The 23,068-nt window shown below is 39.5% G+C and overlaps 1 long non-coding RNA gene across 1 annotated transcript; it reads left to right on the top strand.

The window, feature by feature from the left end:
- Nucleotides 1-19,598: 19,598 nt before the first annotated feature.
- LOC116324840 lies at nucleotides 19,599-20,602 on the top strand. Its single transcript, XR_005615294.1, has 3 exons — nucleotides 19,599-19,700; nucleotides 19,785-19,865; nucleotides 20,356-20,602. It is a non-coding gene; the product is annotated as an uncharacterized LOC116324840 (long non-coding RNA).
- The last annotated feature ends 2,466 nt before the right edge of the window (nucleotides 20,603-23,068 follow it).

Genomic DNA, 23,068 nt, shown 5'->3' on the forward strand with positions numbered 1-23,068 from the left:
GTCACCAAGAGGTGGTCTCAAAAATATGTGGAACAACCAGCCCTTGATGTACTCTTGTTAGGGTGGAAGCTTGTTTCCACCACAAAAACAAAAATTTCAGGGTATTATCTTAAAATTTCAAGTTATTTTCTCAGAAATGTGAGTTAGTAAGTCAAAATTTTGTTATAATAACTTGAAAGTTTGACTTTAAAAAAAAAGATTTTTTTTTGGTTTGGTTTTCAGTGGCTGAAACAAACTTCCATGTGTTTGTATTTGTGCTGTCATTCATCCTTTAGCCTAATCCTTGCCAAAGAAAACACAAAAGTCATAAGATGCACACACAGAATGTTGTTCTAGCAAAGTGAAACTTTGTGAAAACGAATATAAACTCCCCAGTGCAGCCACTGTCTGAGCTTGCCGTTCATACTTTATTTTTAACCTGTGCAAAGAGAAACAAATGGGATGCCAGTAATTCCACTTCACTTTTATCTGTATGAGTTTGGGCTTCGTCGTGCTTTCAGTTTACTTCCTGTTTTATTATGAAGGTTAGATCCTCGTGGTTTTCTGTGCTCTTACTTCCCTCCTTTGTTCTCTTCCCCACCCTTGTTAGTGTCTGATTACGTTCACCTGTACCTTTTTATCCTCTTGTGTGCATTTGATCTACGTCTGTCTCCTCGGTGTTTGCCAGGTCTTTGTCTTCAACTTGTTTTCACTTGCTGCTTGTCTCTGTTTTTGCATTCGAGATGCCTTTCCCACCATCACTGTGCAACACTCTGTATACTTTTTCTTTACGTTAATAATTTAAGCATGTTTTTGACTCATTGCTAGTGTTTGGGAGTTAAAATGCTTCACCATACTGGTAGGTTCAGTGCTCAGATAGCCAGCAAAAGGAAAACAAGAGCTCCAATTTCTTAATTAAGTCTAATAAGACATGTGCATCTTAAACAATATATTATACTCCCACCCAGCTTAATAGAACTGGGATAAAAGATTCAGATGCTGATCATTACCTCAGTTTACCAGCTTCATTCATTCATTCGCAAACAAACAGGGCTCGCAAGCGCAGTAACAGAAGCTCATAAGTACCTAAAACTGAGCTTGATGCAAAACACAAAACAATTAAGGTGAAATACACACCTGCCTATTAAACCAGTGCTCTTTGGTGGGTTCATTCATCAAAGTTGTGACCTCAGCTGGCCTTCATTAGGTCTGCAGAAGTGCTAGCCGTTAATGTACAACAACTAATCATCAACACTTCCTGAAGAAGAGCCGTTGTTCTACTTGTGCACAAATTCACTCAAGCAGCCAATCAAGTTTTGAATTAAATGTTAGATTCATTTAACCTTCTCATATGTCCATATATCTGTCGGCATTCGGCACATGTGTCTTTATATGGATGCAAATGATTTTCAGGCTGTTTATCTGGATGCACGCAGGCATAGAAAAGTGCATGTGTGTACGTGTGCACTAGTGTGATATCAACGTGTGTTCTCTCTGCTCTCCATGCTGCTCTGCTCCCACAGTGCCCCTGGGACCCATCTGCCTCCCTGTTATTAATTCATCAGGCTTAACCATGCAGCGCTTTATGACTCTGTTTGGACTGACGAACTATCACACACCGCCGCTATCTCTCGCTCACTCTCTCACAAGAACACAGTATTGAAAAACAATATCTGTCACTGGATGCTGAACCTTCACTTGCGGCGCGATACGTCTTTAGTATTGTCTTGGCCTCTGTTTGTATTCCAGAATCATCAATATGGTAAGCATGAGTGTAGCATGGCTGCCACCAAAGCAGATGACTGCACCATTATTGTCTGTGGTCAGTAAATCGCTCAAAGAATATTAAGTTGAATTAACTGGAATAAAAAGAAAAAAAAAGATGATAGAATATCCTCTGACACTTTAAAAGCCCCTAAATGGCCAAAAATTATTTCTCTGGGCAGCCCTTAACTTATCTCACTTTCCTTCGTCTCCATCTGTGTAGCTAATCCCCATCACGGAAAGTATTTTGGCTGATTGGAACCATGTTCCGGGCTAACCTTTTTAAGGAAAGAAATCTAAACTTTGCATTGAAAGATAATCTAAGAATCAATCAATGCCCACCACGTGAATACGTCTTGATTGCCATGTCTAAACCTACTCCCATCAAAGACAGGGAGATCTGAGATTGCGGCACATCAAAAGAGTTTATCTAGCTAGTATTATGTGACTGTAAATAGCTGCAGCTACACGACACACAGTGAGCAGTGAGAACTAAGAAAGCAGAAGTGGAACAAGAGGAAGAAAAGAAGGCAAAGTAAAGGGAAAAGTCTTATCACACTGGCTTAATCAGGAGCCTCAAAACAGTGAATACAAAATACAAACGACAGAAAAATATATAGATTTTATTTATTTATTATAAACAGAGATACAAATATTAATTTTGCAACTCATTTTAATTATTCAGTTTAGGTTTTTTGCTTTTTGTAGCAACATTAGTCTTTTTTCAAATTTTCTACTTTCCTGACACTTAAGAATCAAAACATCGCAAGAAGCATCTTCTGGGACAAAAAAGAGCAAATGAACTTCAGCTATTACACAGTAAAAGTGATTTTATCAGTTCCATGTATTGAACAGAGCTTCAACAACTGCGATAACTTTTATTTTGCAGAATTAATGTTACTTACAATTCTCCGCTAACTGATTTGCATTGAATACATCCTCCACAAAAGGTGACAAACATTTATTTCACAAATAACAAAGGTGATTAGGAATGACTTTACCCCACTGCACTTTATTCCTCAGAAGGCAAAATTAAAATTGAGGACAACCAGGGGGAGTTCTTATTGGTTCAACAGTGGCTGACTGCTAGGATTATACTGCCCCCCAGTGGCACAAAGTAAAAGCTTACATTTCTGCATTGACGAGCAGAAGGCAATCAAATTTTATAAAACATTCAGAATGAAGCTGAAAGTTAGGTCCTCAGAGCTAGTTGGTGTGCTGATCTAAAGACACATAACCAGACGGGTGTTGGCAAATATGTAGAAATTAAGATTAGGTTTATTTTAAATACCAGCTGAGCCCGAATTAGCTCTCATTTACACAATATGCTGTGGTAGAGTATTTTCCAAAACAAATTTTGTCTGCGTGTGTAGTAGAACATTTATTAGTTCAGGCTGTAGATGAAAATGCCCAAATTGCCTATTTCGCTATTCATTTTAACTGGATGTAAACATACATGTGCAAACAGTCACACTCTCATGACATCTGATCAATACATGACAAAAACAATTACTTAAACAAATACACCGTATTTCTGCAACTTATCAGCACCCACAGATGATGATGTATCACCCAGGAAAAGCCTGCAACACTGTCAGTCATTCCATTTATGCACTGTTTGATTGTTGACCTCGAATATAGAGTATTTCCAACTTTACATCCTCTGTGGAACTAAACGATTGACAGTGTTTGAAAATGGCCTGACAACGTGAAAACATGTATGACAGCATGCCGGTCGTCACTTCAAGGAAAAGGGAGACATGGGAATGCAAGAGAGGGAGACTGCAAGTCATCAGGAGAATATGTGGATTATGATGGTCTCTGTGGAGCAGAGGAGGGAGAAGAGTTGAAAGGAGATGGAGAACAGCGATGTGAAATGTTTTATGTGGAAGAGAGAGTGGACAGAGGACAAAAGGAAAAACTTTTGACAATATACTGGCTAAAATACAGGCCGGGAGGAAAGTTTGGCAGTGAGATAAAGAGACAAGGAAGACAAAGAGGAATATGGGTTATATGTATTATTTTCCTTGGTTCCTTATGTACAAGAAAGCTATTACACAATGTGATGCAAAGAGAAGGAAAGACCCTGATTTTTTTTTTTTTTTTAAGTGTAACCAGAATAGGTGGACAGTTTCTGGGATATCACACGTTTTGAAATAAACTTTTTGACTTATACAGGTTCAAGACTGGATGTATTCCTCTTAAGTAAAAGCAAAAAAAAAAAAAAGCAATCACTTTAAATACACTGTCCTCACGTTGTTATTTACTGATTGGCTGCTGAGAAGATGAACTGTTTATCATCATACCCATTTTTATTATATACTTAAATCCAGAAGTCTCTCAATCTCTAAATTATTCAAGAAAATTCAATAATACACAAAAGTTATTCTGTTAAGGTGACGATTACAAATACTCTGCATTTCAGCTCCTATAATTCAGGCATTTCCGAGTAACGTTGGCAATTAAAGCCTTACTTATGATTAGGCATCAAAGTCAAGAGGGTCTTTGTACTCAAATGGTAAAAAAAAAAAAAAGAGGTAAAGATAAAACAAAATAGTAACTTAGAACATCACATTAAAGAAAAACATCACTTTTTCAGAGCTTTCCGTAAAGCTTTAATACTGCTGTTGATGTTAAACATATCAAATTTGTTAGATTCTTTTTTTTGGTTAACGCTGACACTTGATTATTCCTCACAAACCTGCAATGTAATCTTTGTGTCTATAAGTACAGAATAACCTTAAAAGTTCATTCAGCACATTTGCATTATTTGCACTGAGACAGATATGTAAAGAAGCTACAGTTACACAGAAGTACAAACATGGCACATGTACTTAAAAGTGCTAATGCCTTGAGGAAGTGTTCAGATCTTTCCACTTTTTCAAAGAAACAAATATCTTTAAGTTTCTTGGATAAACTGCTGCTATCTCTCAATTTCCTGCCCCAAGCAACCTCACTTAGTGTCTTTCCCTCCAGGGAGCTTTTTCTTGGCAAACAGAGCTGTTTATTTTACTAAAAAGGGGCCCTCAATTCAGCTGGTTCGTCTAATTAAAATGTTGCTAAAGCATCGAGGAGAAGGCATTTTATTTAACGGCTAATTGTGCTGACGCCAGGGACTGGGATATTTTATGCATACACTTTCCAAGATCTTGGGGAAATAACACAAACGTGTAGACGCACGCACGCACGCACGCACACACAGAGGAGATCAGTTTCTTGTTCATCGGTGGGCTGAATTTTAAACAGTCAGGAGTATCAAGTTAATCAGTGAGAATTCATTGGGGGGATATCGGGTTGCCTTTTAACACAGGAGGATGCATGTATGATTAACGCACTGCTCCCCCATCGGACTGAACAGAATAATTGTCTTGTTTACCAACAGGTGTTTTTAATCTAGACACAGGAATTAACAGTCCTTGTTTGTAAGGGCGCTCAGGGGTTGCCATGTTTAAAACGTAATGGCTCGTCATTTACTTATCAGCAGCTCGTGTCAATCTAATTGAGCATTTCAAGTCAAGTTTAGAAAGCGAAAGATTTTTATTTAAAAATGCTTTGTTAGTTAGTGTTCTAGTGGAAACCCATCCACTGAACATCCTTTGATCAAATTTTGTTGATAAATGTTAGGAAACAGGATTACAAAAACCATTATGCTTTATGCAACATTTCCTCAGCAAAAGAATATATATATTGTATCACCCAGACACAAGTGAAGGATCTCATATGACGGCTACTGCAGCCAATCTCTTTTGGTAACAAGGATGAGATGTCTCAAATTCCCCATCTGTGTTTCTTTGTTCAGTTTTTAAAAAGGCAACAGTGACAACCCTAGTTGTGTAAGCATAAAGTCACTGCTGACCCCCACCAAAAAAAATTAACCCTCACCCAACTAAATGTAACTCAGATTATTTTGTGGTAGTGGTCATGCATATTTAACTCCTTACATGTTCTTGAAGTCCAAATGATGATATCCATTACACAAAACTGCTAATGAAAATATTTAAAGAGTCAGAAAAAAAATAGCAGCAGCAACTAGCAACCATTAACTGACCCACTCATTTAAAGTCTAATACACAGGTCTATATCTGGTCAGTAACCATCTGGCAAGAACTTTATTCTCCAAATGGTTAGCAAGTGGTTGCTGGCAGTTTCCAGGTGAAATTGTTGCGTGCTGCACCAAAACCCTTCCTGTGATTACTTTGGTTGCAATCAGACTGCCGTAGTCACCAGTAGTGACCATACAACACGTTGACTTGTCTGCAAACAAGCGCTAGAACACAAATTTCAAAAGGTACAACAAACATCCTCGGATTCCAGTTTGTGTCAAACAAACGGCTCAAAGTAATTAGTGAGTGTTTACGGACAAGTCACCATCTTCCATGCATCTATGGGCAACTTTGGCAATCTACTAGCAACCAAAGCAATCACATGGAGGTTTTCAGTACAGCAGCCTCTTTGCAACCAGTTTCACGAGCAACCACTTTCAAAGTTGTGAGCGAATACATGTTATTCCCAAACTACTGGTTGCTAGATGGTTGCCAACTAGTCTATAGTCCTGTGTGACTACACTAAATGTTCAATTAGGCCCCAAAGTACTCAAGTATCCTGGCAGATCTAAACAGAAGATCCATCTAAAAGAAGCTAAAACACCAAAGATGCTGAACCAAGAAAGGTTTAGCAATTTATCCCTTAAGAATTAACCCTTTATCAAAATAGGTGCCAGTTAATAAAACTGCCCACCAATAATTCATCCTTTAAAATATTTAATGTTATAAATGTGTACTGTATGATTACTGTACCAAGTAACACAGTAAACTATTATTCTTCCTAAACCCCTGCAGATCAACAGATGTGATGCCAGTGGGAAATAAATTTATCACATTTATTATTTTTAATTCCCTGTTCTGTGGATTTCCTGTCATCGTGAGAACTCAACACATATGTCAAGTCACCTCATTTAAGTGTTATCAATGAAAATTGCTAGCATTTTTCCTTCTCTAATGAAGTGCAAAATCACTTGACTTGGGTTCTACTCGTCTTTGGATTAGGATGGTTTGGACAGGGATGGTGTGAATTTGGTGCAGTTATTGTAGTGTAGCAACGAGGCATGGGGAAAGCGGGTGAGGGCTCCTCAGTGAGAGTAAAAGCCTAGCTTGTATTACCTTTTCACACGTCAGCTTGAAGCTGACAGCTTGCTAAAGCAAAGGTATTTTAACATCCAATTTCAACAGTTTTGTGGCACAATCCTGACAAACTAGAGTGAAAATGAAAATCGAGGAGAGACAAAGAGGGATCTTAACTTGGGAATGGATATAGGTTTCTTTTTTTTTGTCCCCTAAAGAAAATAAAAACACTAACGGAGTCTGTCACTACCACCATTTCTCACTATCACAAAAAAAAAATCTTCATCTATCTCTCTCATATATGCCTACATCTGTAGATATCTATACATATATAGATGTATTGATATCTCACACACAGAGTGTTTTGCTGCTGCATTTATCTAAAGCACCTTGAAAAATGCCATGGTTTGAAAAAAAACATGATGAACCTTGTTATTTCAAAATAACAGTTAAAAGGAGCCAGTACATTTGTGGAGCAGAAGTTCAGCAAAAATGAATAATTTAAAACAATATTAATAATATAATAATACATCAGGCTGTAAATTAATTAGAAAAGTATTGACTTTATCCATTGGTTTGTGCACTCGCACTATGAAGCTTTGAAGCATGATATCATCTATTTACCCTACATGAGGCAATAATTGACAAAAAAAACAAAAACAAAAAGCAAACATGTATTGAATGGAGTACTTTTTAAAACCAGGAGTTGCCCCCGCCCACCACCACACTGGCCATTAGTAACAATGCCAGTTTAAGGCATTAAAGCGTTAATGCTGCTCCAAGTAGACTCCGCATTTATCTCAATGCCCTGCAATCACAGCTTTTTGCATCGTTATAAAGCAGGGCTGATTTTGGTCTGAACACTAATCTAGAGTCTATTCAGCAATTTTGTAATCACAATATCATTTACACTGGAAATCCTCAACTATTTACCAGCAAGGACCCAGCTACAGGTTAGAAGGTCAGCCTCTCGGGCTACTCCAAGGTCACAGATGATTACATGGGTGAACACAGTTTTTTGTGTGTGTGTTTTTTTTAAATAATAAAGTATCTCAATTTACATGTCACAACAGCACTGGATACATTAGATAAAGATTATGCCAACAACATCCAACATGGATGACACTATGCAAGAAAGGGTGTGACAGTAGTTTACTACAAAGAGGAAGAAGCAGGATGAAAAATAAATAAAAATGGGGTTTTTTAAGCATCGTCAAAAGCATAGAAAGTAGGTACAGTGGACAGTTTGCATTGTTTTTAAGAACAACTTTCACTATAGCTCTTTATACATTAGAACTTCAGTATTCTCTGTGGTTGGCATTATATCCTCACTTTTACAGTTGATATTCCAAGAACAAGTCCATCAAGTGAGACAAGCTCCAGGACATGGATGGATAAACATCTATCGATTAACAACCAAAAACAGAAAGTCCTTTCCAACCGGTTGGCAGAGGAACCAAACATAACAGTGGTAAACATATCAATCTTCAAATTCAACTCTTGGCAAGAAAACTACTAAGCATCTTTCACAAATGATCAAAATAAATATATTGGATTTTGCCGTTTCCTACAGATTTTAGCATTTTTGTCCTGAACTTGTTTGGAAAGCGTTGCTGAGATACCAATGATACAAGGAGAACAGAGTCTTAACCACTGAAGCCTTTACTATCGCATAAGTGAAACATGAAATATGGACATCCATAAAACCCGCATTTGTGCATCTTGTCCATCAGTCACATGTTTACACTTTCTCCTGCCAGGCTCTTGAAGCGGTCAAAACCATTTTCTCTGACAGCTGGCATTTTTTAGAGAGCTCATCATCTGTGGCAGCTGTAATTCCTGTCTGTTTTGACAAATTTTCTCCCAGGTTCATTTCTGTATTAATGATATTGGGTGACGCATTAAGTCGTTTTCGGCTGCTGTGAATTTATTCCTTCCATGGCACCAAAACACATTACATAAGTCACCACAGACTCCTGAGGTAACAAAATACTTTTAGGGCCGACTAAATCTAAAAAGGGCTTGAAAACACTCACTAGCCTGGCAACAAGACGACTCCAAACGACCAATAATTCTATAATCTTCGAGATGAATTTTCCAACCTCATTTCCATTCCTGGTCTTTCTTTTAAGGATATTGTGAATTGATTTTAGTGGACTGTTATCTCCAATTATGTACACAAGATGACTTCTTGGATTTAGAATAAAACACAGTGTCCATACCAGATTAAAGCTCAACTTTGAGCTGTTCCTTCACCCCCTCCTCCCCTCCAGTGAGCATGGTAGGATCCCATCCTATTTAGAAAAGGGTTAGCCAGGATTAAAGGGTGTTTCTGACGCTCTTATCTAGTGTTTGAGCACTTGATCACGGAGGCGTGCCCTAATCCGAACATCAATGCAGTTCCATCAACACGCTCTCCTGGAGCAACTCGCCAACAAAGGGGCTGTTGGGGCTTGTTTAGATGGGGGCCACACACACACACGCATGCCCCTGCCTTAAACACACAACATACACACACGTGCGGAGAAACACATAGATCCCTTTTAAGGAACACCGTTTCTGCTGTTGCTCGCTTTGATAGCTGATGCCAAATGTCTAATCTCATAAACGTCTGCTTGTTCTCTGGTGACGGACTCAGATTTAGGATCTGTGAAGCATTTACGTGTGTGTCTTCATCTGCAGCACCGTGTGTCGCACAAGGCCTGTTTGGAAATCTAAGTGGGAGATTAAGTCAGGTTGGTTGATCACCAGTGGATTTGTTTACAGCTGGCTTTAGACAGAGATGATAAGCTGTTTATGTCAGATCTGTCATGAATAATTGCAAATGTCTGGGCCTTGATGTGTGTAACATGATATCCTATGCGATAGCATTGGTGTAGATAAGCAATCAACAACTGTATATAATTTTTCAAAACTATTATTTAGACCTTTAAAATGAACAATCAGTAACAGTTAAATGGTTTAACATTACTGCAGACAACTTTGATATTATGAATGTGCCTATTAACGAATCTGCAAAAGTCTTAATTTAGAGGAGCATTTAGTAATGGTGCATTTCTTTCTAAGAGTCCATATGGCTACACAAGGGCAGAGATAGACAGGCTGGTCTAGTGTGGTCAAACAAACAAAACAAAAAAAATGACCCTTTGCTTCCCCTGTGGGCCTGCTGGCTATTTGACAGGACTGTATATCATACTATTAGATGAGCTATAATTGCAAGTGACTGCTCTGTGTTTCTCAGAAGTGGCTGTGTTCTGTGTGTGTGTGTGTGCCTGTGCATGTTTGTGTGGTGGGGGTTCAGTGGTGTTTTTGTTAAAATAAAAGGGAGAAGTGTTGTGCTTGCTGTGGATTCTTTAGGAAATTGCTGTCGCACACGCAGGGGCTGGAGCCGAGGCCTGGCGACAGAGACAGAGTCTGGCTCCCAGAACCATTACTGCGCCTGCTGGAGCCACGGAGGCCAAGCTGTGTGAGAGTCAATGTGTGTTTTGATAGTGCTGCAAGGTTTTTTGAGCCCAAATTTGACAAAATATGTGCATGACTACAATGGTGTCTGTACCTAATTCAGCTTTCTTTGTTAAGTCTAATCAAAATTGTTGCTTTGTCAAAGCTGTTGTTGAGTGATAATGCCAGTTTATTCCAACAAAATCTTAGTTCTTTAAAGTTATAATTACACCAAGGTAAAACAATCTCACAATTATATTGGTGACCTTTTCATTTACCTTATGGAGTGTCTGTGTCTATATTCTGATATTATATTGTATGAGTATGTTTAGATATCACTACAAAAGGTCCAAAGTTGAGAAGTTACCTATAAATTAGCAGTCCAAACAGAAATTTGTAGTCGCCACTCCAGAGAACCCACAGACTAAACAATGATGACCCCAATGGTGACCTTAGAAGTACACACACACACACACACACCAAAATGATATATAGCATTTTCTAACCTCCTGGTCCAAGAGAAAAAACTGAACAATTTGGTCAGTATTGGGGAAAGAGATTTAAATAAAATTAAGAAAAAATAAAGTTTTTATAATCAATAAATCTGCCAATTATTTTTGAAATCCTTGATCATTTTTGACCTCCAGAACCTCAAATTATGACCTAAACGAGCCAAGTAGTCATGCCTGTCCAGGCTTAATGTTTGCATTTGTTGAATACAGCAGATTGTGTTTCTTACTGGCTCATGTTTTAAGAGTCTACCAAAGGATGGGTATGCCAAATTACCTTAGGCTACGAATGCTGTGGATTTTGGCATAGTTCATGTTACATACTTGTTCTTGTACAAATAAACAGAAACAAGGAAAGACTCCCATAAAAATCAAGCTACAACTTTGAATAAATCAGTGGGTACCAAGGATTAGTTTCATCAAAAAGCTGACCAAATGTAAAAATGGTCAGGAAAGTGTTTCTGCTGTGAAAAGTCCTATTAGAAATGTATTTTAATAAAAACATCTGAATTCTGAGTTAGAGCCAAAAGCATATGTTGTGAGGTCAAAGTGACCTTGACCTTTGACAATGCTAATCTTTTCATTCATGAGTTCAGGCAACAATTTGTGCCTAAATTGAAAAATATTCTCTCTTCGGATATCTAGTTCATGAGAACAGACATCTGTTACATGCTCAGAGGAATAAAAAGCTCTCATTTTCCCTGAACCTCACGACTGTTCTCAAATTGTTTGAAGCTTGCTGTATAATTCAAAATTTTGCAAGGCAAGTAAAAGCATAAAATCTGTACATCTCAGCAGCCAGAGCCTAAAGATGTTTGCAAAATTTTTGAAATGAACAATGAACAGTTTTAGTCAATGAGATCTCAGTAACACTTGTCTAAAAACTGGATGGCAATGTCATTGTGACTTGTTAAAAATCGTTGGTTTCCAGGTGATTGCATTTATTTATTTTTTGTATTTAGCGACCGACTGCAAGAAGTTGCAGCAGGTCACCCATAGGTTGAGTGTGTGAGTCCAGCACACCTAAAATGTGCCTCTTTGCAACAGGGGAGTCGATTCAACTGGTTGTATTCTGATTATATTCCTGTATAAAAGCAAGGTTGCTGAGCGCCTTTTTTAAGTTGCCTTTAGGAATTTTCCAAGCTTCTTGAAGGACCTTCCAGCACCCTTCTTTGTACGCTGGCTGCCTTTTGTTTTGTGTTCCTTTAAGATGATTCCACTGCTTCAGTAATGCAAAGGTCTGGATTCTGAGGACGTCAATCCATGACTGTGTTCCATTTGTTCATCTATGCAGGTATGCTTTTACTTTACTGGCAGTGTGTTTGGGATCAAGCTGAAAAATGAAGCCGCTGCCAATTAGATGCTTTCCAAATAGCATTATTTGGTGGATCAAAATCTGATGGTACTATTCTGCTTTCATAATTTTCCTAAGATCCCCAACACTGCTGGCTGAAATGCAGCACCTAATCATGACAGAGTCATGTCACTATTGTACCCCTGTTCTGACCTGCTAATGACAATCTAAAGCACAAGTTTCAAATTTAGACTAATGCCATAAGACCTTCATAAGACAGAAAAACTACTGCTCAACATATTATTATTATGTCGAGCATATTATATTATAATTATCCATCCATCCATCCATCCGCTTCCGCTTATCCTTTTCAGGGTCGCGGGGGGCGCTGGAGCCTATCCCAGCTGTCATAGGGCAAGAGGCGGGGTACACCCTGGACAGGTCGCCAGTCCGTCACAGGGCCAACACACAGGGACAGACAACCATCCGCACTCACATTCACTCGCACATTCACACCTAGTGACAATTTGAATTATCCAATTAACCTATCCCCACAAGCTGCATGTCTTTGGACGGTGGGAGGAAGCCGGAGTACCCGGAGGGAACCCACGCAAACACGGGGAGAACATGCAAACTCCACACAGAAAGACCCTGGCCTGATGGTGGAATTGAACTCAGGACCTTCTTGCTGTGCGGCAACAGTGCTAACCACCGTGCCACCGTGCTGCCATATTATAATTATCATCATTATTATTATATACATTATTGATCCACTCATCTGCCTTCAGGTCACCAGTTTGTTGCAGGGCTAACACAGAGAAACAGACAATCATTGGACTGCCAGGCAGAGAAATGTGATTTGTCACTCCATTGTTCCTCCAAATGCATTGTTGGCATGCTTTACACCACTGCATCTGAAACTTTGCATTGCGCTTGGTGATATAAGGCTTGGAAGTAGCTGCTCGGCCATGGAAACCAATTCAATGAAGCTCTCTATGAACGGTTCTTGAGCTAATCTGAAGACCACAGGAAGTTTGGAGGCTTGTAGTGATGAACTCTGCAAAGCTGGAGACCTGTGCGCACTATGCGCCTCACCATCCACTGACTCCACTCTGGGATTTTAAATGGCCTACCACTTCGTGGATGAGTTTCTGTCGTTCCCAACCACTTTCACTTTGTTTTAATACCAGTAATGGTTGACGGTGGAATATTTAGTAGTGAGGAAATTTCACAATTGGACTTCTTGCATAGGTGGCATCCTGTCACAGTACCACACTGGAATTCACTGAAGTCCAGATAACAACCTTTTCTTTCAAAAATTTTTGTTGAAGCAGTCTGATGGCTAGGTATTTGATTTTATAAACCTGTGGTCATGGAAGTGTTGGAACACCTGAATTCAGTAATTTGGATGGGTTAGTCAATATTTCTGGGATTAGTGCATTGGCACTTTTTTCGTTAGGCATTTGCATTTAGCAGCCTTTTTTTCCTGAAGAAGAGCTCCACCATTTACACCATTTAAAAGTGCAAATGGTGTTACTGTTTTTCTCTTAAATACAGTGAGAGTACATATATTAAACATATAATTTTTAATTAATACATTTTAGAAAATTAGAGTGACCCACTTTAAACCATCTTCCATAAAGTCTATGGAATTTGAGAGCACTGAGCCAGAATGTGAAGGCCTGTCTCCCTCTGCTGGAAGAGAGATGTAGTGTTATGGTGGGAAGCATTGCAGCACTGTGACCATAATAGGAACCCCAGTCCCAATGACTCCTATTTGCCCCTAAACCTCAAAAACTGTTAGGTTGACCTTTGACCTTATACCACACACTGGAGCAACCTCATTTGTCACCTGGATATGGAGTGTTGTGATAAGGGGGTGGAGGGAAGAACGGGGTGGTTGGAGGGGTGTATGGGTGTTTGGGGGTCATTAATGTGCAGGGCAGTGCCAATGTTGATTCTTTTTTTTTCTTTTTTCTTTTTAAGGGGGACGTGGCTCTGGGGGTATAAACAGTCTTGAAGGGAAAGAAGGCTTTTATGTGTGTGTACAAAAGTTACAGACAGAGAGACGCTGTCTGGTTTGATTCTGATTGGCCGGGGAGGCCGGGGATGCAGAGGGGTCATGGAGTCAGGCCTGATGAATGTTTTGTGATACTCAGGGGGGGTCTGTACGAGAGGGGGAGCGTAGTGTGGTTTGAATTAGTGACAAGCTGAACCCCTTTAAACATACTTTGTAATTACTAGTATAACTTAAATCAGTAGAGAAGGTTCATAAAAAGACTTTTGGAGATAAGAACAGGAAAAGTTCTCATTTTATTCCCATTTATTTTTGACAGCTGTTAACTTTTTTCAAAATAGTATAGCTAGTTCCCTATGCAGTAAAATCTTTGATATTTTTGACACTGACAACCATGCACTAGCTGAAGTGAAGCTGTGCTTAAAAGACTTGGCATATTTTTCAAAATTGTCTGTATGTGAGGAATTTTAAGGCACAGCTCTATAGCAAAATGTAAAATAAAGTGTTGCTTTAAAAAAAAAATGTGATTAGGCTACTACTTTAGTATAAAAATTACACATTTGACCAAAGAACTAGATTACACCTGAAGTTGATCCCCAGGGTTGACTGCTCACTGCTCCTAGAATAGATTAAATGTGAACGTCTCCCAACACTGAAAAATAAAAGAATATTTGATCCATCTGCTTTTCCCTTTTCTTTTTTTTTTTATACAAACACATTTTCACCATCTCAGTTTTACCTCAACTGTACTGAAATCAAAAGAAAGGCCACTGAAATCATTTTAAAACATGAATTGTTGTAACGGGGAACATTATTACATTTTGAACACAGCACATATAGTCCCATTGAAATGAAGTTATAGGTTGTAATGATGATGTGTAATCTTTGCAGTTATTTGAATTACCTGGAGGCAGAATAGAGCATACTTAAACTAGACACAGTTGCCTCATACTGTGCCTGAGCACGATTATCCTCCCTCCCCACTCCCCCTCTGACCTGCACTCACACTGCACGTAATGAGCCGGGTCCAAGTATGCATCCGTTTGTCTCAGCGCCTCCGTTTCTCTTGTGCATGTTCTCTTTACTTCACATGCATACACTCTCCTGAAAAGCGCTCTCGCACAGTTTCGCAGAGGCAGCTGTCACTGAGGAAGTGTTGACATTTCATGTTGGAGAGCAGATAGCGATCAAATTGTATGCATCCCATACTCTAGTCCAACTGGATCATGGTTTGTCTACTTGCGCCTGAGCATGGCATGCATATCACACTAGTCAAATGAACTGGAGTTTGGGGGTTCAACATGCTCGGGCAGTGTACTGATCACCTTGTGTCTGCTGTGCCAAAGAGTACACCCTAAGGGTAACTGGGTTCCTGCTCTTAAATGTTCAACCACATACACTGGAAGTTGTTTCAGCTTGTCAATGTCAGCTGTACTGATACATCTTTTGATGGCCTCCCACCATGAAAGAGCAATCGCATTATCAACATGTCAACATTTTAACAGTAAGGGGCTTGTAGCTGATCCTGCACAGGATTGTTTCATTAACAACAAGCACAAAGGGGTCTTCAGAGAGAACGTTTTCCTAATATTAGCAAAGAGAGTATTAACCAGGTGTAAGGATGCATAACCCTTCAGGTTCTTCATCTTTATCTTTACTCTGACTGATCCTGAGTAGCTATAAAAATGTATAAAAACTAAGTTTCCAGTGCCAGTTAAACACAAGAATAACCATATCTACGATCTCTATTGGCAGTTTGAAAAGTGTTTTACCTTACTGGTTATTTCATTTTACTTCTTTTTTTTTTTTTTACCTGAATATATCAACTGTAGTCATGCCATATGAAATAGCTCAGAAACCTTTATTTAGCCAGGAACAATGCTGTGCAGCTGGGATAAACAAATATTTAATCATTAAAAAAAAAAAACAAAAAAAAAAACAGACAAATATCCTTGAGCGGCCTTTATTACAGTTAACTGAACTGAGTTAACAAAGACAGTCAACTGTCAAAGTGGAAAAAAGCCAACAAACAGCAAGTGTCTGTTATAAATATTTTCCCTACTGCCAAAACAACAAGCATGCCTTGTTGTTTTGGCAAGTTTCAACACAAGTTCAAACACTATGGAAGTCTTACCCGACCAGTCATGTCAATCAAGGCTCACTTTGATATCTAGTTAATGAAAGATAATTTCCTTTGATAACATGTGTTAATTTAAATAATGACTTGTTGACTCATCAAAAATAAATAATGGCTTTTTGGTTTATGACAGAAGTTGATGTTTGGGAAACATGGGTGCCTGTGGGAGGTAAAGATTGTTTTAACCTTAACTACTTGAGGTCTTAACACATTAAAAACAGATAATCATATAAATTATAATCCAGTAAGTAATCCATAGATGAAAATAAATAACATAAAATACTGTAAAACAACCAGAGATATGTTTTTAAATTAATTAAATTTGAAAGCAGTAGGCCAATAGGATACTAAAGAAGAAAACTATGCTCTCTATCTGCCAGATTCAATGTGGTTGAATTTCCTAGTCGGTATGTCTGTGCAATGGTATTAAGTGAAAAAGTGATTTAAATTCCAGATTAAAAAGTTGTTCCTCAGAGTTTTTTCCACTCATCACTACAGTTTGTATCCCTAATAGAGTACTTTGTCTTGGATCACCTCTCATTCCTTTTGTTGGAAAAAGAGAAATAGACTCAGTCAGTCATTGAAAAATCAGCAAATATAAACTGAAATAAAATATATAAGGCAAAAAAGATTTCATCAATTTTTTCTATTCAGGGACACTGGTAATCTGTTTTGGTTTTGGTCATAGTCGTGGTGAACAATGCAGCTGTTGCAAGACACTGTAAATAATCAAAAGATCAAGCTTTAACATTTTTGATAAGATTCCCAACACCACTGACTGAAACACAAGCCCAAACCATGACAGAACCTCCCACCATGTTTACAGATAGCTGTAGATACACACTATCGTATCTTTCTCCTGACATACTGATGACGATTTAAACCATCACTCCATAAAACCTGTTGCCACATATTTTCTGTCCACTTCTTGTGTAATTTGGTATACCTCAGCCTTTTCTCCCTATTTCCCATTCTTAAAAATGGGTTCTCTACAGCCACCCATCTACTGAGACCATTTCTGATGAGGCTTCAGTGAACTGAAATGGATGAACTGAAATGGATGAACTGAAATGCCAGATGTATTTCTCAGCTCTCATGTCAGGTCTTTGCTGGATTTTGATATGATATGATATGATATGATATGATATGATATGATATGATATGATATACCTTTATTAGTCCCACAAGGGGAAATTTCATAAGGCTGCCGACCTTTCCCCCTATTTCTTAAGTTTCAGACACTGTTCATCTGCTGTAGATAGCTTTTTTAGGCCTGTCATTTCCTGTGTCCTCCACTTGTCCAATTTTTTCAAGATGTTAAATATACTATGCAAAGATTTAAGCAAAAACCTAATTAGGAATCACTTTGGCAATGTTTGTAGATTCAACTAAAGAAATGAGAACAACTAATGTGCTTTTGCAACAGGATGGTAGTAACAAGCTAGTCGTAAGGGGCAAAGTGTTAAGTGGGTTGACAATCAGAAAGAAACATTCCTCTGAAAATGTCAATGTCCAATAAAAAATGCGAAAGACCTTCAGAATTACTACTGGAGAATTATTGCTCAAGATCACTAGAATACTGAATAATAGGAATAGGATAGTGGGAGCCAGTGTAGCTCTACTAAGACTAGACTGATGTATTCTCTATTATTGGCTTTCATTAATAACCTTGCAGAAGAATTCTGAATAAGCTGCAGCCTACTGAAAGTTATTTTAAGGAGTCTAGCAAAAAGAGCACCGCAGTAATTCAGTTTTCAAGAGAAGAATGCATAAATGCTTGGATGAGTTTTTCCTAGTCATGGCAAGTTAGGAAAGGTGTGACAGGTCAAAATGCCTGCTCTGAAAATACCCGGAAAACACTCCAACTCAAGCCAAGCCAGGTCACAAAGCAAATGCCAGTGCAATACTTATTCGAGGTTATCTTTCCAAACTAAACATCAATGACAACCAGTTCCTATAGGTTCACTAATAAAAATAAATAAATAAATAAATGAAACTGACCAATCTTATCTGTAGCATGCCAACACTAAGTTCATGGATAGAGGACAGAGAAACTTTGTGGATATAGCATAGTGAATTACTGCATAGTTTAGGATAGGGTATTGTTTAAAATCAAATAGCACAACAGGATAACAACATGAACACACATCATGCAAGTCACTATCACAGAACTATTGAAGAACAAAGATTAGTGCTGACCAATAAATAATCATCATCACTGTGATAGAATTATCTTAATAAAAGGCAATGAATAAGAAAGGTAAGTGACTCATCATGTCAATATTTCACCATGTCCAATAAAATCATGTTTGAAATACACACAGTGGCCACTTTGTTAGGTGCAACTGTTCAACCGTTTGTTAATGCAAATATTTCATCAGTCAGCCACACTGCAACAACTCGATGCATTTAGAAATTTAGACATGATCAAGACAACCTGCTGAAGATCAAGCTGAGCATCAGAATGGGGAAGAATAGCTGTTGTTTACAGACGGACTGATCTGAGTATTTCAGTAACTGCTGATGTAATCGGACTTTCCAGCAGCACTCCTGTCAGCTAAGAACAGGAAACTGAGGCTGACAATTGCACAGGCTAACCAGAATTTTTCAACAGATAACTGGAAAAATCTTGCTTGGTCGGATGAGTCTCAATTTCTGCCGCAACACTGTTTTTTTTTTTTAATTTGACCATAACAATATGAAGCATGGATCCATCCTACCATGAATCAATAGTTCAGGCTGGTGCTGGTGTAATAGGGTGAAGGATATTTTCTTTGTACACTTTGGGCACCTTAGTACCAGCTGAGCATCATTTACACGTCACAGCCCACCTCAATGTCCATGTCCATCCCTTTATGACCACAGCATACCAATGAGGCTATGCTTCTGTTGGCCGCTTCCAGCAGGGTACCTCACCCTATTACGAAGCCCCAATCAAATCTTATAGTTTCATGAACATGACAATAAGGACAACATACTCAATTGTCCTCCACAGTTACCAGCTCTCAATCCAATAAAACTAGATGTGGTGGAACGGAAGATGTGTAGCCCAGATGGAAAAAACACATTTACACCAATGATAAAGAAAGAGAGTGTTTATTCTCTTTATTTGAACTGTCCACATCAACAGAACGTCATATTTCCTATGACCATTGAATGCACCTCTCAGTTCACCCCACGTGAGGGCATCTAGCTCAGCGACCAATCAGAGCCTACGCAGGCCGCACTGACCCTGTCAGCCAGGAAGTGAGGTGAAGGTGCATGGTGCTCCCGGGTTTTTCTCATCTCAGCTAGAGGAGTGGAGGCATCTGCTACTCAAACCGAGAAATCGCAGGGACAAAAGAGAGGAAAACTCAGAATTGAGAGGAAGGAAAGCCAGCATACTTACCTGCTGGATGTCCGGAGTCGAGTGGCTGGATGAAGGAGAGAAGCAACGTCGGTAAGACGAGTGTTATTCCGAAGGAAAAAAACTTGTAGAGACTTACCGTCGTGATCACGCTAATGCTAGCTCGGTCTCTCACAGGCTAACCACTCACCTTTCATCCGGAGAGCTGCTGCAATTTCAACACCAGCGTGTGTTAGGCTTTTGTGAAACAGAGCAACGGTGAGCAACATGTTCTTAGCCGCTCTAAAGCTAATTGTTGTCAGTTCACTGTGAGTTTAAAGTAACATGGAGGGTAATTTTTAGTGCATTTCTCTCTCACAAATAGGCCTTTAGTGTGGAGAAATTAAGCACACTGCTTTAATGCCTCTGAACTGAACTCACATGTGTATTTTATTGCTTATTTGCACATAGTTCTGAATTGTTATGGTGTATTGTATTTTGAATGTCAATGGTTACTTACCATAAGTATTGTTTAATTAATGTTTACATGAATAGAGAAATATTTGAGCAACTTAGATGTTTAGTTCTCATATTTGATATACTTGAAAATTGAATGTTGTACAACAGAACTGTGAGATTTGATAAGATTTAAGATGTTGATGCAATGAATACGAGGTTGATGCAATATTTTGATTTTACATTTTAACCTTAAACAATGCATCTGAAAGAAAGTCTGATTAGAATGTACATTTTATGACCTGGATTGTAGGTCAGGGTTTTTGGAGAGGACAGAAAAGTCTGAGGACCAGGACAAAATTCCGGTCGTGATAGATGGCGAGCCAACCACTTTGAGGACGATCTACCCCAAAGAAGATACACACCCACACACTCATACATTCCAATTACACTCACAAGGACCTTTGAAGTTGGCTATTGCCAACTTAACTCTATATCCTTAAAGGGCCCCAACGAGTACTTTCATTTTCTTTAAGTGTGCACACTGTTTGTTTTGTTTTGTACTTTTTCTGTACAGATTGGACACTGTTTTTTATATCTTGTAGCAATACAAGAGTGGCTACTCAAAAGTCAACATCGTGTCCAGGTCATTATTGCTGCTCAATACTTTGGCTCCATACGAATTTGGCATCTTCTGATACTGGCCAGGGCCTCATTACGAGCCCAAGTAGTTATTGTGCTGTAATTCACCTTTATACCTTAAAGTTGGTTACAGAAGTGGCGAGCCAGCCAGGAGCCATTTGATTTGAGCATCAATATTGAGGCAATGACCAGTATGGATTTCATACAAAAGTCTGGTGTCAAAATACCTATTGCAGTTGTTGTCACTGGGATAACACAGGTATCTGAAAAAGATGAACAGGTCATTGACTTCCTGAAACAGTATGGTAAAATCGCAAGAGTCCTTTTTGTTGATGATTCACTGTCCGACTTCTACCAAAACCTGATCGTTGAATACTCTAGCAGTTCAGCCTTAGAAGGTTTAGAACCTCGCTTACCATACACGCACACAGCACAAGCTGACCCCAGCATTGTCTATGAAATTAGAACACTCAGTAGCATGTACACTACCAAGGTTGGGAGTAATGTTACAAAGACCTACTTAGCTGAACTCAAGGACCTAGCCAAGCTGAGTGGCAAAGACTACGGTGAGGTGCTGAAGGAGATGATGTGTCAGATTGGGGAGGATGTTGAAGCCATGCGACCTACCACTGAAGAACCTTCCCCACGTATGCCGAGCCTACTGTCGTATCTCCGCCCGCCTCCTAAAGAGCAACAGTGTCACACCTCACATTCAGATGTCACACCAAGTGATATTGGTGCCACTGATCATGTTCCCCTCACTAATGGAAGGAGAGCAGCGTCCCTTTCAGTGAGTGACTTGAACCCACCTGACATTCAGAAGGTCGTGGTAGAGCATATCGTACGAAGGCAAGATGTTGTCCCACACATCCAGTCCCAGGTGAGACTCCGTTCCTTCTCTGGTAAGGTTCCCAGACCTAACAATGAAACTGATTATGACACGTGGCGCACACAGATTGAACTGCTCCAAATGATCCCAGCATGTCCCCCTGCAAATATCCAGAAAAATCCATGAGAGCCTGCTCCCACCAGCAGCTGATATAGTTAAGAGTTTACGCCTGAGTCACCACCTGCGACTTATTTGCAGCTTCTAGATTCAGCCTTTGGCACTGTAGAAGATGGCGAGGAACTTTTCGCTCAATTCCTCAACACCCTTCAAGATCCAGGTGAGAAATCATCCACTTACCTTCACCGGCTACAGCTAGCATTAAACAGAGCCACGAAGAGGGGAGTCGCATGTGAAGAAGTGGACAAACATCTCCTTAAACAGTTCTGCAGGGGATGTTGGGACAACGACCTAATCAGCACCCTGCAACTTGAACAAAAGAAGAGCAGCCCACCCCAATTCTCAGACCTCTTGTTAATGATTCGCTCTGAGGAAGATCGACAGCAAGCAAAAACTAGTCGCATGAGAAAACACATTGGCACCACAAAGCAGAGAACTCAGTTACAGTCCCAGGGTGCACGTGTTTGTGAACCAGAGGAGAAACATGAGAGTAGCATCGCTGCTATTGAGGATCTGAGAAAGCAGGTAGCGAGTCTGCAAAGTCAATTAATTACATTCATGTCACAGAAAAAACCAAAGTTTGCTAACAGCAAGGGATCTGCAGGAAGCCGCTGAGTAAGATGTCAAAGCCACATGATGTAGATGGACGTATGCAAAGACAGACTTCAAAGAGGCAAACAGGCCGACCCAAGCCCTGGTATTGTTTCAACTGCGGTGAAGATGGGCACATCGCTCCATGCTGTGTTGACCCTGCTAACCCTAACCTAGTGGCAGAGAAAAAGAAGCAGTTGGAGGCAAAACAGCGTCAGTGGGAAGCGCAAGATGGTTCAGACTCAGCTTTAAACGACTAACAGTTCCTGTTGTGGGACAAACAGGAGCTGAGGAGAGTCAACAACGTCCCTCAGACGTAAACAATGGCGACAAAATCACAGCTGAGGTTAACAAAGTAAGTAGCCCAGCAAAGAATGTCAAAGCACAAGCATGTTCTGGCTTAAAACATTCCGAGCAGAAACAATTTTTCCAACTCCCTAAACAGTTGATTGGCACCAAGAGTACAGCTCAAGTGACTGTGAGAGGTGAAGAAGTCAACTGCCTTCTTGACTCAGGTTCCCAAGTTACCACTGTTCCTGAGTCATTTTACAAGCAGCACCTTTCAGAGCAGAAGATCAAGCCACTACATGACCTCTTAGAAGTGGAAGGTGCTAATGGCCAGCTGGTGCCTTACTTTGGCTATATAGAAATGACCATAACTTTTCCAAAGGACTTTATAGGTGTTCCAGTAGATGTGAACACACTTGCTTTAATCGTCCCTGACACTTCACAATCCCTCATGCTCATAGGCACAAACACCCTAGATGTACTGTTCGACATTTACTCA

The sequence above is a fragment of the Oreochromis aureus genome, linkage group 13, assembly GCF_013358895.1.
Source record: "Oreochromis aureus strain Israel breed Guangdong linkage group 13, ZZ_aureus, whole genome shotgun sequence".
Classification (NCBI taxonomy): Eukaryota; Metazoa; Chordata; class Actinopteri; order Cichliformes; family Cichlidae; genus Oreochromis; species Oreochromis aureus.